This window comes from Jaculus jaculus, chromosome 8, assembly GCF_020740685.1.
Source record: "Jaculus jaculus isolate mJacJac1 chromosome 8, mJacJac1.mat.Y.cur, whole genome shotgun sequence".
NCBI lineage: Eukaryota > Metazoa > Chordata > Mammalia > Rodentia > Dipodidae > Jaculus > Jaculus jaculus.
The window spans coordinates 11895366-11909067 of NC_059109.1; the positions used below are offsets into that span (position 1 = coordinate 11895366).

Genomic DNA, 13702 nt, shown 5'->3' on the forward strand with positions numbered 1-13702 from the left:
TTTTTTTGTAGGGTCTCACTGTAGCTCAGGCTGACCTGGAATTCATTATGTAGTCTCAGGGTGACCTCGAACTCATGGTGATCCTACCTCTGCCTCCAGAATGCTGGGATTAAAGGCGTGAGCCACCACACTCGACTGTACAATCCACTTTTTGATCTACCCTTCTGATTCATTCTTTCACAACAGGGACTAACAAATTTAAATTAAGGATATACCTACCATTAAGGACTAATTAGAAAAAAAAATGCAAAATGTACCTGAAGATAACCGTAAGGAATATGAAAAAAATATATATATATAATTTCTCTCTCTCTTTTTTTGTTTTCTTTTGTTTTTTGTGGTAGGGTCTTGCTCTAGCCCAGGCTAACCTGGAATTCACTATGTAATCTCAGGGTGGCCTCAAATTCATACTAATCCTACCTCTGCCTCCCGAGTGTTGGGATTAAAGGCATGTGCCACCACATCCGGTGATAAATTGTATTGTTATTTTTGTTTTGTTTTGAGGTAGGGTCTAGCTCTAGCCCAGGATGACTTGTAAGTCACTGTAGTCTCAGGGTGGCCTCGAACCCACAGCGATCCTCTTACCTCTGCGTCCCCAGGGCGTGCGCCACCACACCCGATTCCTTTTTTTTTTTTTTTTTTTAATTAACCTAAATTTCCACCGTCAATCTCCCCCGCCCTTCTCCGCGGTTGCCCTACTTCTGTCACCGCCTCGGTTCTCGGGTGACCTGGCCTCGACTCCCACCTCCCGCGTCACGCCGCGCGTGCTCGGCCCGCCCGAGGCCCCGCCCCCGATGACGCGCGGCGTGACGCCGTGCGTGGGGATTCCCGCGGCCGCGGGCCGCTACCCAGCTTGCCCCGCGGCAAGATGGCGGCCTGAAGGCTCCGGGCAGCGGCGGAAAGTTTGTTGTGGGAATTTTTTGTTGTGGTTTTGAAGAGTAGTTGGGCCGGGGAGGCTGGGGTGGAGGGGGGGGGCCGCGCGAACCCCAGCGTGGAGTAGGGACGGCGGGAGGGGCCCGCTCCGAGGCGGAGGAGAGAGAGGTGTCGGGGCGGAGGAGGGATGGGGGCGAGCCCGGGGGGCCTCGAGGCCCGTGGCCGCGCTCGGGCGGGGCGCCCCCGGGGCCGAAGGTGCCAGGCGTAGGCGCGCTTCACCCCGCGGTCACGCGCGAACTGCGAGAGAGTTACCTGAGCGTCTGGGGAGTGCGACCCGGAGTGGAGGACCGAGGCCTGACCGCAGCCGGGCCGCTGGGAGGGGAAAGGGTCGTTCCTGAGTCCCCCGGGGACCGTGCAGAAGGGGGTAGACGAGCGGTGTGGCCTCATCCTGGGCACCCCAAGCGGGGATCCGAAGCTAAGCCCGATTGACCCTCTTTCTTGGCTTAGATCAGCCTTTTCCACAGCTCTTAAAAAGCAACATCTGCCCCAGTTTCAGCTGAAGATTCAAGGGGCCCTAGGGACTGGAAGAAAAAAAAAAAATCACACAGTGCCTGCTTGGAAAGAAGAGACTTAACCCCAGCCCAACCCCAGAGCGGGTAAGGTGGCCTCCAAGTCACAGGTTTCTGGGAGAGGACCCATGAGCGTGGAGTGATGCTGAGAATCGTGTGCTCCTAAGAAGGGCGCTCTTATCTTTTGTCTGGGGTTGATGTTTTGCTTTCCGTGCCTTCATTAGTGCGAGCGACTCTGGGCAACCTGGAGATCAGGCTGAAAGTATTCTGACACTCCTGTCACAAGCAACTTCCCAAATGTGTACCATTTCTTCCACCTCCCCACTCCACACACATCTTCAAGTTGGACATTCTGCATGGAGGTGCAGATTGGTGGGCGACAGATGGTGGGGAGTCATGAGAAAACAAATCTGACAGCGCTCACTGACCATTGAGGGCCTGTCCGTAACTCCCGAGTTCATTCTTGCTGCGTGTCTTCTTTTGCCCCTCATCTTTTGGTTAGATGGGTTTGTTAGTGTCTCTCAGCATGTGGACTGTGGTGTCATTGATGAAGGAAAGGCTGGTTGGAAATAGGAAGGAACCTAGGTAGGTAACCTCACAGCATGGGATCAGTCTGATGGATGTAAACTTCTAGGAATGTTTATCATCTCACTCTTATTCCTATCCCAGAGACTTCAGATTTATTTAATTATTTATTTTTGCTCTTCAAGGTAGGGTCTTACTGTAGCTCAGGCTGACCTGGAATCCACTGTGTAGTCTCCGGCTGGCCTCCAACTCTCAGCGATCCTACCTCTGCCTCCCCAAGTGTTGGCATCAATGGCGTGTGCCACTATGCCCAGTACTCCCGATATTTTTTTTGTTGTTGTTGTTTATTTTATTTATTTGAGAGCAACAGAGAGAGAGGAGGGAGGGAGGGAGAGAGGGAGAGAATGGGCACGCCAGGGCTTCCAGCCGCTACAAACGAACTCCACATGCACCTGGCTAACGTGGGTCCTGGGGAATCGAGCCTCGAACCAGGGTCCTTAGGCTTTGCAGGCAAGCGCTTAACTGCTAAGCCATCTCTCCAGCCCAGTACTCCTGATATTTGAGAGTTACTTCACCGTTGGAGCAGGAAAGTAGTGGAAATAAGAGATTATGGAACTTGTCCTTTCCTGGTGGTGGTCTCCTCCCTTTGTATCTACTCCATCAAATCAGATTTAAAGGAAAGAAGAGAGCTGGAGAAATGACTTAACAGTTAAAGGCGCTTGTTTGCAAAGCCTGATGGCTTGGGTTTCATTCCCCAGTGCCCACAAAAGGTCAGCTTCACAAAGTGGGGCATGTGTCTGGAGTTCGTTTGCAGTGGCCCTGGTGTGTCCATTCTTTCTCTGCTTGTAAATAATCAATTAAAATATTGAAAAACAAACAAACAAACAAAACACTTTGAATACCCAACCTAAGCTTGGCCTGGAAGATAGGCAACTTGCTGTTAGAGACAGAGGACGGGGACTGGAGTCTGAGTGCTATGCATGTCTTCAGTTCTTTTGATGATGAAGACACTTTGGAGCAGGATTCTTTTTTTTTTTTTTTTTTTCCCTAGTCAGGGTTTCACTCAGCCCAGGCTGACCTGGAATTCACTATGTAGTATCAGAGTGGCCTCAAGCTCACAGTGATCCTCCTACCTCTGCTTTCCAAGTGCTGGGATTAAAGGCATGTGCCACCACTCCTGGCTTGGAGCAAGATTCTTACATTAGAAAAAATTCTAGTTTGAGAGAAAATATGGTTGCATTAGGGCAGCATACTACTGCAAATGGACCCCAGACAAGTACCGCTTTGTGGGGCTGGCTTTATGTGACTACTGAGGAATTCGATCCAGGATGACAGGCTCTGCAAACAAGTGCCTTTAACCCCTGAGCAGTCGCCCCAGCCCTGTTTGGTTGTTTATTTATTTGGTGTTTCAAGGTAAGGTCTTGCCCTAGCCCAGGCTGACCTGGAATTTATTATGTAGTCTCAAGCTGTCCTTGAACTCATGGTGATCCTCTTACCTCTGTCTCCTGAGTGCTGGGATTATAGGGGTGTGCCACCATGCCTGGCCATGTCAAGTTTAAAATTTTTATTTAATTAATTTATTTCAGAGAGAGTGTGGCATAGAGAGAGCAAATGGGTGTGTCAGGGCCTCCAGCCACTGCAAACAAACTCCAGACACATGTGCCACCTTGTGCATCTGGCTTATGTGGGTCCTGGGGAATTGAACCAAGGTCCTTTGGTTTTGCAGGCAAACGCCTTAACCACTAAGCCATCTCTTCAGCCCCATGCCCAGTTTTACACAGTGCTGGGGATTGAACCCAGGGCTTCATGCTTGCTAGGCCAGCACTGTACCAAATAAACAATATCCCCAGAAGCAAGCTTCTTATGGAAGCCTGTTGGAGGGCTTTCATTTGCTTCATGATTAGACAAGGAGGTCTGGCTTGATCTAGATCTCCTCACATACATACCATCTCTTGATCCCTGCATCTTTTTATTTTATTTTATTTTTTCTTTTTTGGTTTTTGAGGTAGGGTATCACTCTAGCTCACAGGCTGACCTAGAGTTCACTCTCTAGTCTCAGGGTAGCCTTGAACTCATGGTGATTCTCCTACCTCTCCCTCAAGTGCTAGGATGAAAGGCTTGCGCCACCACACCCGGCTTCCCTGCATCTTTCTACTCCCTGTCAAAAGTTTACTGTACGTCAGCATCATTAGGCCAGCTTCAGTGATTTCAGGTACATGAAGAATTGATCATATTTAGCTATGACTCCATTTCTTTCTCTTTAAAAAAAAATATGTTTATGAGGGCTAAAGGGATGGCTTAGTGATTAAGGTGTTTGCCTGCAAAGCCAAAGGACCCAGGTTTGATTTCCTAGAACCCACATAAGCCAAATGCACAAGGTGGCACATGTGTCTGGAGTTTGTTTGCAGTGACTGGATGCCCTGGCACATTCTCTCTCTCTCTCTCTCTGCCTCTTCCTCTATGTCAAATAAATAAAAATATATTAAACTAAAAAATATTTATTTTTATTTCAGACAGAAAGGGAAAGAGAGAGAATGGGTGCACCAGCGCCTCTAGCCACTGCAAACAAACTCCAGACACATGCACCATCTTGTGCATCTGGCTTATGTGGGACCTGGGGAGTTGAACCTGGGTCTTTTGGCTTTGTAGGTGAGTGCCTTAACTGCTAAGCCATCTCTCCAGCCCCCAAAAGTATTTTTATTTATCTGCAACTAGTAAGAGAGAGAGAGAGGGAGAGGGAGGGAGAAGAGAGACAGACAGAGAGAATAGGTATACTATGGCCTCCAGCCACTGCAAATGAACTCCAAACCCATGTGTCTCTTGTGTATGTGGATTTACATGGGTACTGAGGAATTGAACTCTGTTTGTTAGATTTTGCAGTCAAGTGCCTTAACTGCTGTGCGCTCTCTCTCTCCCTCTCTCTCTCAATATATTTTATTTATTCACTTGAGAGAGAGAGTGAAAGAGGTAGAGAGAATGGGCATACCAGGGCCTCCAGCCACCACAAACAAACTCCAGATGTGTGTGCCCCCTTGTACATCTGGCTTACGTGGGTCCTGGAGAGTTGAACCAGGATCCTTTGGCTTTGCAGGCAAACACCTTAACTGCATAGCCATCGCTCCAGCCTTTTTTTTTTTTTTTTTTTAATGTGTTTTTCAAGGTAGGGTCTCGTTCTATCCCAGGCTGACCTGGAATTCACTATGCAATCTCAGGATGGCCTTGAACTCACAGCCATCCTCCTACCTCTACCTCCCGAGTGCTGAGATTAAAGGCATGTGCCACCACACCTGGCTTTCCGTTTCTTTAAAAATTATTTATTTATTTGAGAGAGAGATTGGGCATGCCAGGGCCTCTTGCTACTGAAAATGAACTCCAGAAGCACGCACCATCTTGTGCATCTGGCTTTATGTGGGTACTAGGGAATGGAACCTGGGCCATTAGGCTTTGCAAGCAAGCTTTTTAATGGTGGATCATCTCTCCAGCCCCTATGACTTCATTTCTAGAAGGTTGAGGACCTTTCTCAGAAGACAATTTGCAGATGCTTCTTGGGAATTACAATCAGTAAGAGCTGTGTGCTAGGCAGACATGGTCCACACCTTAAATCTGTCACTTGGCAGGCTGAGGCAGAAGGACTAGGAGATCGAGGCCAACTTGGGCTACATAGTAAGGCTGTCTCAAAGGATGAAGAACAGTCTGGAGAGTAGTGAAGAGAATTGAAGCCAGGCATGGTATTGGGACAGCCCTGTAGTCTAAGCACTTGGAAGATGGAGACAGGAGGTCAGCTGCACGCCTGGACTTTGTGAGACCCTGTCTCAAAAAGTAAAACAAGCCAGACATAGTTGCATATGATGGGAGGCAGAGGTAGGAGGATCACTGTGAATTCAAGCTCATCCTGAGACTACATAGTGAGCTCCAGGTCAGCCTGAGCTAGAGCGAAACTCTGCCTCAGTTAAAAACAAAACAACAACAACAACAAAAAAAAGCAAAAACTGATTGTAGAGCCAGACTGCTAATTCAGTCCTAACTTTGCCAGATGTACCTACGTGATTTTTTTTTTCATTGCATAGTTGTCCATGTCTCCGGTTCTTATTGATTAATGGGGATGGTAAGAGTACCTGTGTCATAGGGTTGTTGTGAATGTTGAATCAGTTAAGGCATTAATGTGGTCAGATTTGATGCTCCAGAGATGAGGAACAGCTTTTGGATAAATGAGAATATCTAAATTAAACTATTTAAAGTGATGTTAAAATGCCAGCAACTTCCTGTTTGATGCTATGAGTCTGGCCTTGCCTTTCTAGTTTAGCAGTCATAGTGGTTATTGAACACGTTCTGTGTGTCTGGTGCTGGTGAAAGCACTTTACATATAACTGCTTCTTTTTTGTAACAGCCATATGAAATAAATTCTGGTTTTATCCCTGTTTTGCAGATGGGGAAATGGGGGTGTAGAGTGGCCAAATCATGTTCAAGGTCCCCAGTGAGCAACTGGAAGAGCACAGATGTGAATTTGGATATCTGGTTTTAGCAACTGGGTTGATCTGATTTGTTTGTATTTTTGGATTTGTATGAATGAAGTTACTTCCCTCCACCCCTACACACACAAGGTCTCAATCTATTGCCTAGCTAGCCACATCCTTCTGGGCTTTTTATTTTATTTATTTATTTATTTATTTATTTATTTTTGGTTTTTCGAGGTAGGGTCTCACTCTGGTCCAGGCTGACCTGGAATTAACTATGTAGTCTCAGGGTGGTCTTGAACTCATGGTGATCCTCCTACCTCTGCCTCCGGAGTGCTGGAATTAAAGGCGTGTGCCACCATGCCTGGCTATTTTATTTTATTTTTATTAAGGTAGGGTCTTATCTTGCTCTAGCTCAGGCTGACCTGGAATTCACTGTGTAGTCTCAAAGTAGCCTTGAATTCATGGCGATCCTCCTACCTGTGCCTTCAGAGTACTGGGATTAAAGGCATGTGCCACCATACCCAGCCTCCAACCACTGCAAATGAACTCCAGACGCATGTGCCCCCCCTTTTTTTTTTGGTTTGTTTTGTTTTTTGAGGTAGGGTCTCACTCTAGCTCAGGCTGACCTGGAATTCACTATATAGTCTCAGGGCGATCTTCCTACCTCTACCTCCTGAGTGCTAGGATTAAAGGCTTGTGCCACCACGTCCGGCTTGCATGTGTCCCTTTTGCATCTGGTTTACATGGGTCCTGGGGAGTCGAACAGGTCCTTTGGCTTCTCAGGCAAACGCCTTAGCCACTAAGCCATCTCTCCAGCTCATGTTTTAAATTTTATTTTTACCTTTATTTATTTGAGAGAGATGGAATGGGTGTGCCAGGGCCTCTAGTTGCTGAAAACAAACTCCAAATGCATGTGCCACTTTGTGTATTTGGGTCCTGGGGAATCAAACCTGGGTCCTTTGGCTTTGCAGGCAAATGCCTTAACCACTAAGACATCACTCCAGCTCCCTTCTTTTTTTTTTTTAAGGTAGGCTCTCACTTTGGCTCAGGCTGATCTGGAATTCACTATGTAGTCTCAGGGTGGCCTTGAACTCACGGTGATCCATTTATCTCTGTCTCCTGAATGCTGGATTGAAGGTGTGCACCACCACGTCTGGCCCTAGTGTTACTTTTTGTTTAGGCTTTACCTGGGTGGCTGGGGAGTTGAACCCAGGCCTCAAGGCTTTGGAAACAATTGCCTTTAACTGCGGAGCCACCTGCCCAGCCCTAGATGGCATTTTATTTTTATTTATTTCTTTTTCTTTTCAATTTTTTTTATTAAAAACTTCCATGACTATAGAAAATATCCCATGGTAATGCCCTCCCTCTCTCCGCTTTCCCCTTTGAAACTCCATTCTCCACCATATCTCCTCCCCATCTCAATCAGTCTCTCTTTTATTTTGATGTCATGATATTTTCCTCCTATTATGATGATCTTGTGTAGGTAGTGTCAGGCACTGTGAGGTCATGAATCTCCAGGCCATTTTGTGTCTGGAGGGAGCACGTTGTAAGGAGTCCTACCCTTTCTTTGGCTCTTATATTCTTTCTGCCACCTCTTCCGAATAGACCCTGAGCCTTGGAAGGTTTGATAGAGATATTGCAGTATTGAGCACTCCTGTCACTTCTTTCCAGCACCATGATGCCTTCTGAGTCATCCCAAGGTCACTGCCGTCTGAAAAGAGAAGGTTCTCCACCAAAAGTGAGAGTAGCATTAATATAAGGGTATGAACATTAAGAGAAGTGCTTACTGGGCAATTTGATGAGCATAGTATATACATTTAGCCAGACATCAGCAGACGTTACACCCCTAGTGCTCATGACTAACCCTGTTTTAAGTTTTTAGTATGAGGGATGTATTCCCTTCCATGGAGTGGGCCTCTAGTCCAGTTAGAGGGCGGTTGGTTTCTGCCATAACAGATGTGTAACTTTGCACCCGTTGGCTCATTTGGCCTGGCTGGCCAAATATAAGGCTTGCAGTGTCCACTGTTGAGTATCTTCACTAGTGATTTCTCTCTCCCATTGAACTGTATGCAGAATGGCTTCTTCCAGCTTTTGGTCAGCTGCTTTACATGGAGGAGATTATCAGCTCAGCTCTGGCAGGATTTCTGATTGGCCTTGCAGCCCAAGTATGTGGAATCCTCAGTAGTAGGGTCTCACCCCCTAGATGGCATTTTATTTTTTTTTATTTTTGTTTGTTTCTTTTCTCAATTTTTATTAACATTTTCCATGATTATAAAAAATATCCCATTTTCCCCTTTGAACTTCCATTCTCCATCATATCCCCTCCCTATCTCAATCAATCTCTCTTTTATTTTGATGTCATCGTCTTTTCCTCTTGTTATGATGGTCTTGTGTAGGTAGTGTCAGGCACTATGAGGTCATGGATATCCAGGCCATTTTATGTCTGGAGGGAGCACGTTGTAAGGAGTCCTATCCTTCCTTTGGCTCTTACATTCTTTCTGCCACCTCTTCCCCGTTAGATCCTGAGCCTTGGAAGGTGTGATTGAAATGTTAGTACTCCAGTCACTTCTTCCCAGCACCATGATACCTTCTGAGTTGTCCTAAGGTCACTGCCATCTGAAAAGAGAAGATTTTCTACTCAAAGTAGGAGTAGCATTAATATAAGGGTATGAACATTAAGAGAAGTGCTTACTGGGCAGTTTGATAAGCACAGTATATACATTTATCCAGACAGCAGCAGATTTTATACCCCTAGGGCTCATGACTACCCTTGTTTTAAGTTTTCAGTATCAGGGATGTATTTCCTCCCTTGGAGCGGTCCTGCAGTCCAATTGGAAGGCACTTGGTTTCCACCATGACAGATGTGCCACTATTGCACTCATTGGGCTGGCTGGCCAATTATAAGGCTTGCAGTGTCCACTGTTGAGTATCTTCACTGGTGGTATCTCTTTCTCCCATTGAACTGCATGCAGAATGGCTTCTTCCAGCTTTCTGGTATACATGGAGGAGGTTATCAGCTCAGCTCCGGCAGGACTTCTGAGTGGCCTTGCAGCCCAAGTATGTGGAGTCCTCAGTAGTAGGGTCTCACCCCCTCGATGGCATTTTAAATAGCTCCCTCCATCCGGCAAGAGGTGAAGTGGAAACACGTGCTTCAATGAAGCCTGTGCTCCCCGGGAAGCCTCGGCGCATTGCTTTCTACCTGGCAGCCAGGCAGGAGGGTGTGCTCAGCTCAGCGCGGAAGTGAGCTCCAGGCTGATTGACTGGCTTGGCTTTGCCCTGTGTTTAAGACTGGCTTTTCTCCCTCTGAGTCATGTCCTTTCTACTTAGCTTACCCTCAGGGTCCATATTTTTCTTCAGTAAATGACTCTCCCTCCACAGTGCTGTTGGAGTAGGCATGTACCTGGGGTCTAACCAGATTTTATAGGACTTGGGGGCTCAGGGCAGAGGCCTTTTCCTGGGAACTGTGGCCTGGTCCTGTGATGAGCCTTTTTATTTATTGTGGCGTCTGTCTTGCTGCCCTCCTCCATTATCTTAGAAGCCACACAGCCAAGATAAAGTACTTTATCTGGTTTTGTGCTGCAGTCTCAGCCTGCTGGGACGTGTTCTTTTCATAGAGCACACCTTTGTGTGTTAGTAGAAATCCGCAAACTTGCTGGGTTCAGGTCACATTTTTGCAGGCAGCTGGATTGTGGGTGAAGACTGGCAGATTTTCAGCCAATTCTTCTCTTTTTCCATTTGTTCTTGTTTAAGCCCAGTTGCCTCTTGTGTCTCTTTTTTATAGGAGTTATCTGTGAATCTCATCCCTTAACTGTTCCCTGACCTCCATATTTACTTTTTTTTTTTTTTTTTTCCCAGAGTAGGGTCTCACTCTAGCTCAGGCTGACCTGGAATTCACTATGTAGTCTCAGGGTGGCCTTGAACTCATGGCAATCCTCCTACCTCTGCCTCTGCTGAGGTTAAAGGTGTGCGCCAGCCCTCACCTCCACCAGCCCTCACCTGAGTAAACAGAGCTTCTAGGTTCATTGAGGTTACCTAGTGGGACCCCATTTCAAAAAGTAAACAAAAAAGCTTGCGGTGTGGTGGCACACACCTTTAATCCCAGCACTTGGGAGGCAGAGGCGGGAGGATTGCCGTGCGTTCAAGGCCACCCTGAGACTACATAGTGAATTCCAGGTTAGCCTGAGCTAGAGTGAGACCCTACCTTGAAAAATGAAAATAATACATTATAAAAACAAAAACTGGCCCCAGCCTGTGACCTGAGTTGCTATCACTGTACTTCATCTGTCCTAGTCTTGTGCTTCATGGCTCTTAACTGTCCCATTGCCCCCCACCTGTTGTGGCTCGCCATTTACTTAGCTCTGCTTGCCTCAGTTATACATAATGTACTCCCCCCACCAAAAAAAAAAAAAAAAAAAAAAAACCACCACCACTGCCAGCACCAGGACCTACTCCCTTTGTTAACTTCCACTGAGAATCTTGCCTTTCTTTTTTTTTGGCAGGGGGTAGGGAGGTTGTTCTAGCCAACACTGACCTGGAATTCACTATGTTGTCTCAGGCAGGCCTCAAACTCATATCAATCTGCCTACCTCTGCCTCTGGAGTGCTAAAATTAAAATGCACCACCACCACATCTGGCTCTTGATACACACACACACACACACACACACACACACACGTGTCTCAGGGTGGCCTGAGCCCTGTGTGTGTGTGTGTGTGTGTGTGTGTGTGTGTGTATTTATTTTACAGGGAGAAAGGGGTAGATAGAGAATGTGAACACCAGGGTCCCCTGCCACTACAAACTCATCTTGTGCATTTGGCTTACATGGGTACTTGGGAATCAAGTCTGGGTTCTTAGGCAACCCAGGGTTCTTTGCAGGCAAGTGCCTTAATCACTAAATCACCTATCCAGCCCCAGAACTCTTTTTTTAAAGTGGTATTTTTTATTTTTTATTTATTCGAGAGAGAGAAAGAGGCAGATAGAATGGGTGCTGTAGGGCCTCCAGCCACTGCAAATGAACTCCAGATGCCTGTGCTACCTTGTGCATCTTGTTTACGTGGGTCCTGGGGAATCAAACCTGGGTCCTTTGGCTTTGCAAGTGTCTTAACTGGTAAGCTATCTCTCCAGCCCCCCAAAGACTTTTGATTTCTGTTATGAGGAGAGAGTAGAGTGGAGAGCGTGTTCTTTCTTATGGTAAAACAAGAACAAGCCCCGGATGGTCACGGGGCTCTGCCAATGAGCAGTCTGCACAAGCTCACATAGTGCTGCTACTGCTCATCTGCGCCGAGTGATTCCTGCGTGGGTCATGCTGTGCCGGCTTGTCCAGCCTGGGAAGTTGGTGGTGACCTTGAGCTGGGTGAGGCTGCATACAGCGTGGGTGACTGAATGGAATATTTTGGGGGCCATGTTCCCAAGTGTCTTATAGTCTGAAAAATATCAGGTGAGGGGTAGAAAGATGGGTCATTGGTTAAGGCACTTGCCTGCAAAGCCTAATGACTTGGGTTCAATTCCCCAGTACCTGTATAAGCCAGATGCACAAAGTGGCAAATGTATCTGGAGTTTGTTTACAGTGGCTAGAGGCCCTGGTGCTCCCATACTTTCTCTCTGTCTTTGCTTGGAAATAAAATATATATATATGAATTTTATTTATTTGAGAGGGACAGAGAGAAAGAAGCAGATAGATGGATAAACAGAATGGGCACACCAGGGCCTTCAGTTACTGCAAATCAATTCCATATGCAGGCACCATTTTGTAATCTGGTTTATGTGGGTCCTGGGGAATTGAACCTGGGTACTTTGGCTTTGCAGGCGAGTACCTTAACCACTAAGCCATTTCTCCAGCCCTAAATATATATATGGCATGTGCCACTACACCTGGCTCCTAAATGCCAGGTGGAGCCAGTGGAGAACCTGTGTGGCACTAAGGGAGCCAGACTTCTTGGTCCCAGTTTTCCTACTTTGATGGTCTTAGGGCACAGGCTCACCGGAATCTTCCCTGAAATGGGGCTGAAGCTCACCACCTATTCTTTGCCTTTTTCTTTCTTGTTTTCTGACGTAAGGTCTCACTCTAGCTCAGGCTGACCTGAAATTCACTACTATAGTCTCAAGGTGGCCTCGAAATCACGGTGATCCTCCTACTTCTGCCTCCCAAGTGCTGAGATTAAAGGCGTGTGCCACCACGCCCGGATTCTTTCTTTCTCTCTTTCCCTCCCTTCTTCCAAGGAGTGGGTATAGGTGCCCCAGGACCTCCTGCCACTACAGACGAACTCCAGATGTATGCACCACTTTGTGCATCTGGCTGTATGTTTTACAGGTACTGGGGATTCAAACCTGGGCCACCAGGTTTTGTAAGCATGCCCACTTAACTGCTGAGCCATCTCCCAGCTCTTTCTTTTTTATCTCTACCGTAGGTGATGGGGTAGTCCTGATAAGGCAGCTGTTCCCAACAAATATCAAAATGCATTTATTTCCAGAGGCTTAGACTTGTAAATACTATAATGCCAGTAGGTTCTCCTGTCTGGGTGAGCCTGTGGTGAGGTGAGGAAGCTATGTCTGAGCTTTTGGAGAGCAGCCTTCCTGTCTACTTCACAAACCCCTGCTGCAGCCAGGTGCATGCACCACTCAAGTGTGACCTGTCTTCCCTCCAGTATTGCTAAGATCTGTCTGTTTCTGGGGCTTCTTAGGGGCAAGGTTCTTTCCTGAAGGCAAACATCAGGTAAATGCTGAGCAAGCCTGGCTGCTGTGTGACCCAGCCCGTCCTTCCTGAGTTGAAGCAGATGAGATCTCTCTGGCAAGACCATTTGAACTCTTAGGAAGGAAGGTTGTGTGTAAACAGTGGTAGTGATAACAATAGCATTACTAATTGTGTTTAAATTATCTCCCAGGTGCTTGGCTTCAGCTGGTCCCCTTTCAGCATTCTACTTCCAATAACATGCCTCCCTATGCAGTAGGAAGGGGTTAAAAGGGAAGTAGGCACATCTGTTGCTTTTCTTTTTTTGTTTTTGTACTTTTTTTTTCATGAGATAGAACTGGTGCACCAGGGCCTCCAGTCAGTGCAATCAAACTCCAGGTGCATGTGCTACCTTGTGTGCATGTATGACCTTGCGAGCTTGTGTCATCTCGTGCATCTGGCTTATGCGGGACCTGGAGAGTCAAATATAGGTCCTTAGGCTTCGCAGGCAAGTGCCTTAATGGCTAAGCCATCTCTCCAGCCTGTGTTCTTAATTAGCATCTCTTGAGCCTGACAAGGTGGCACATGCCCATAATCCCAGCACTCTAGGC

The 13702-nt window shown here is 47.0% G+C and overlaps 1 protein-coding gene across 8 annotated transcripts in view; it reads left to right on the plus strand.

Moving 5' to 3' along the window:
- The first annotated feature begins 841 nt into the window (after positions 1 to 841).
- Positions 842 to 13702, plus strand: part of Tjap1 (tight junction associated protein 1) — a 33396-nt gene continuing 20535 nt past the window's right edge. For 3 of the 8 annotated variants that reach the window (XM_045156632.1, XM_045156637.1, XM_045156636.1), the window contains exon 1: positions 1404 to 1529. The gene's annotated coding sequence lies outside the window, so the exon portion shown is untranslated. Of the gene's footprint in view, positions 903 to 1380; positions 1530 to 13702 lie in introns of those variants that run through there. The other 5 variants (XM_045156633.1, XM_045156635.1, XM_045156631.1 and 2 more) reach the window with 4 other exon arrangements.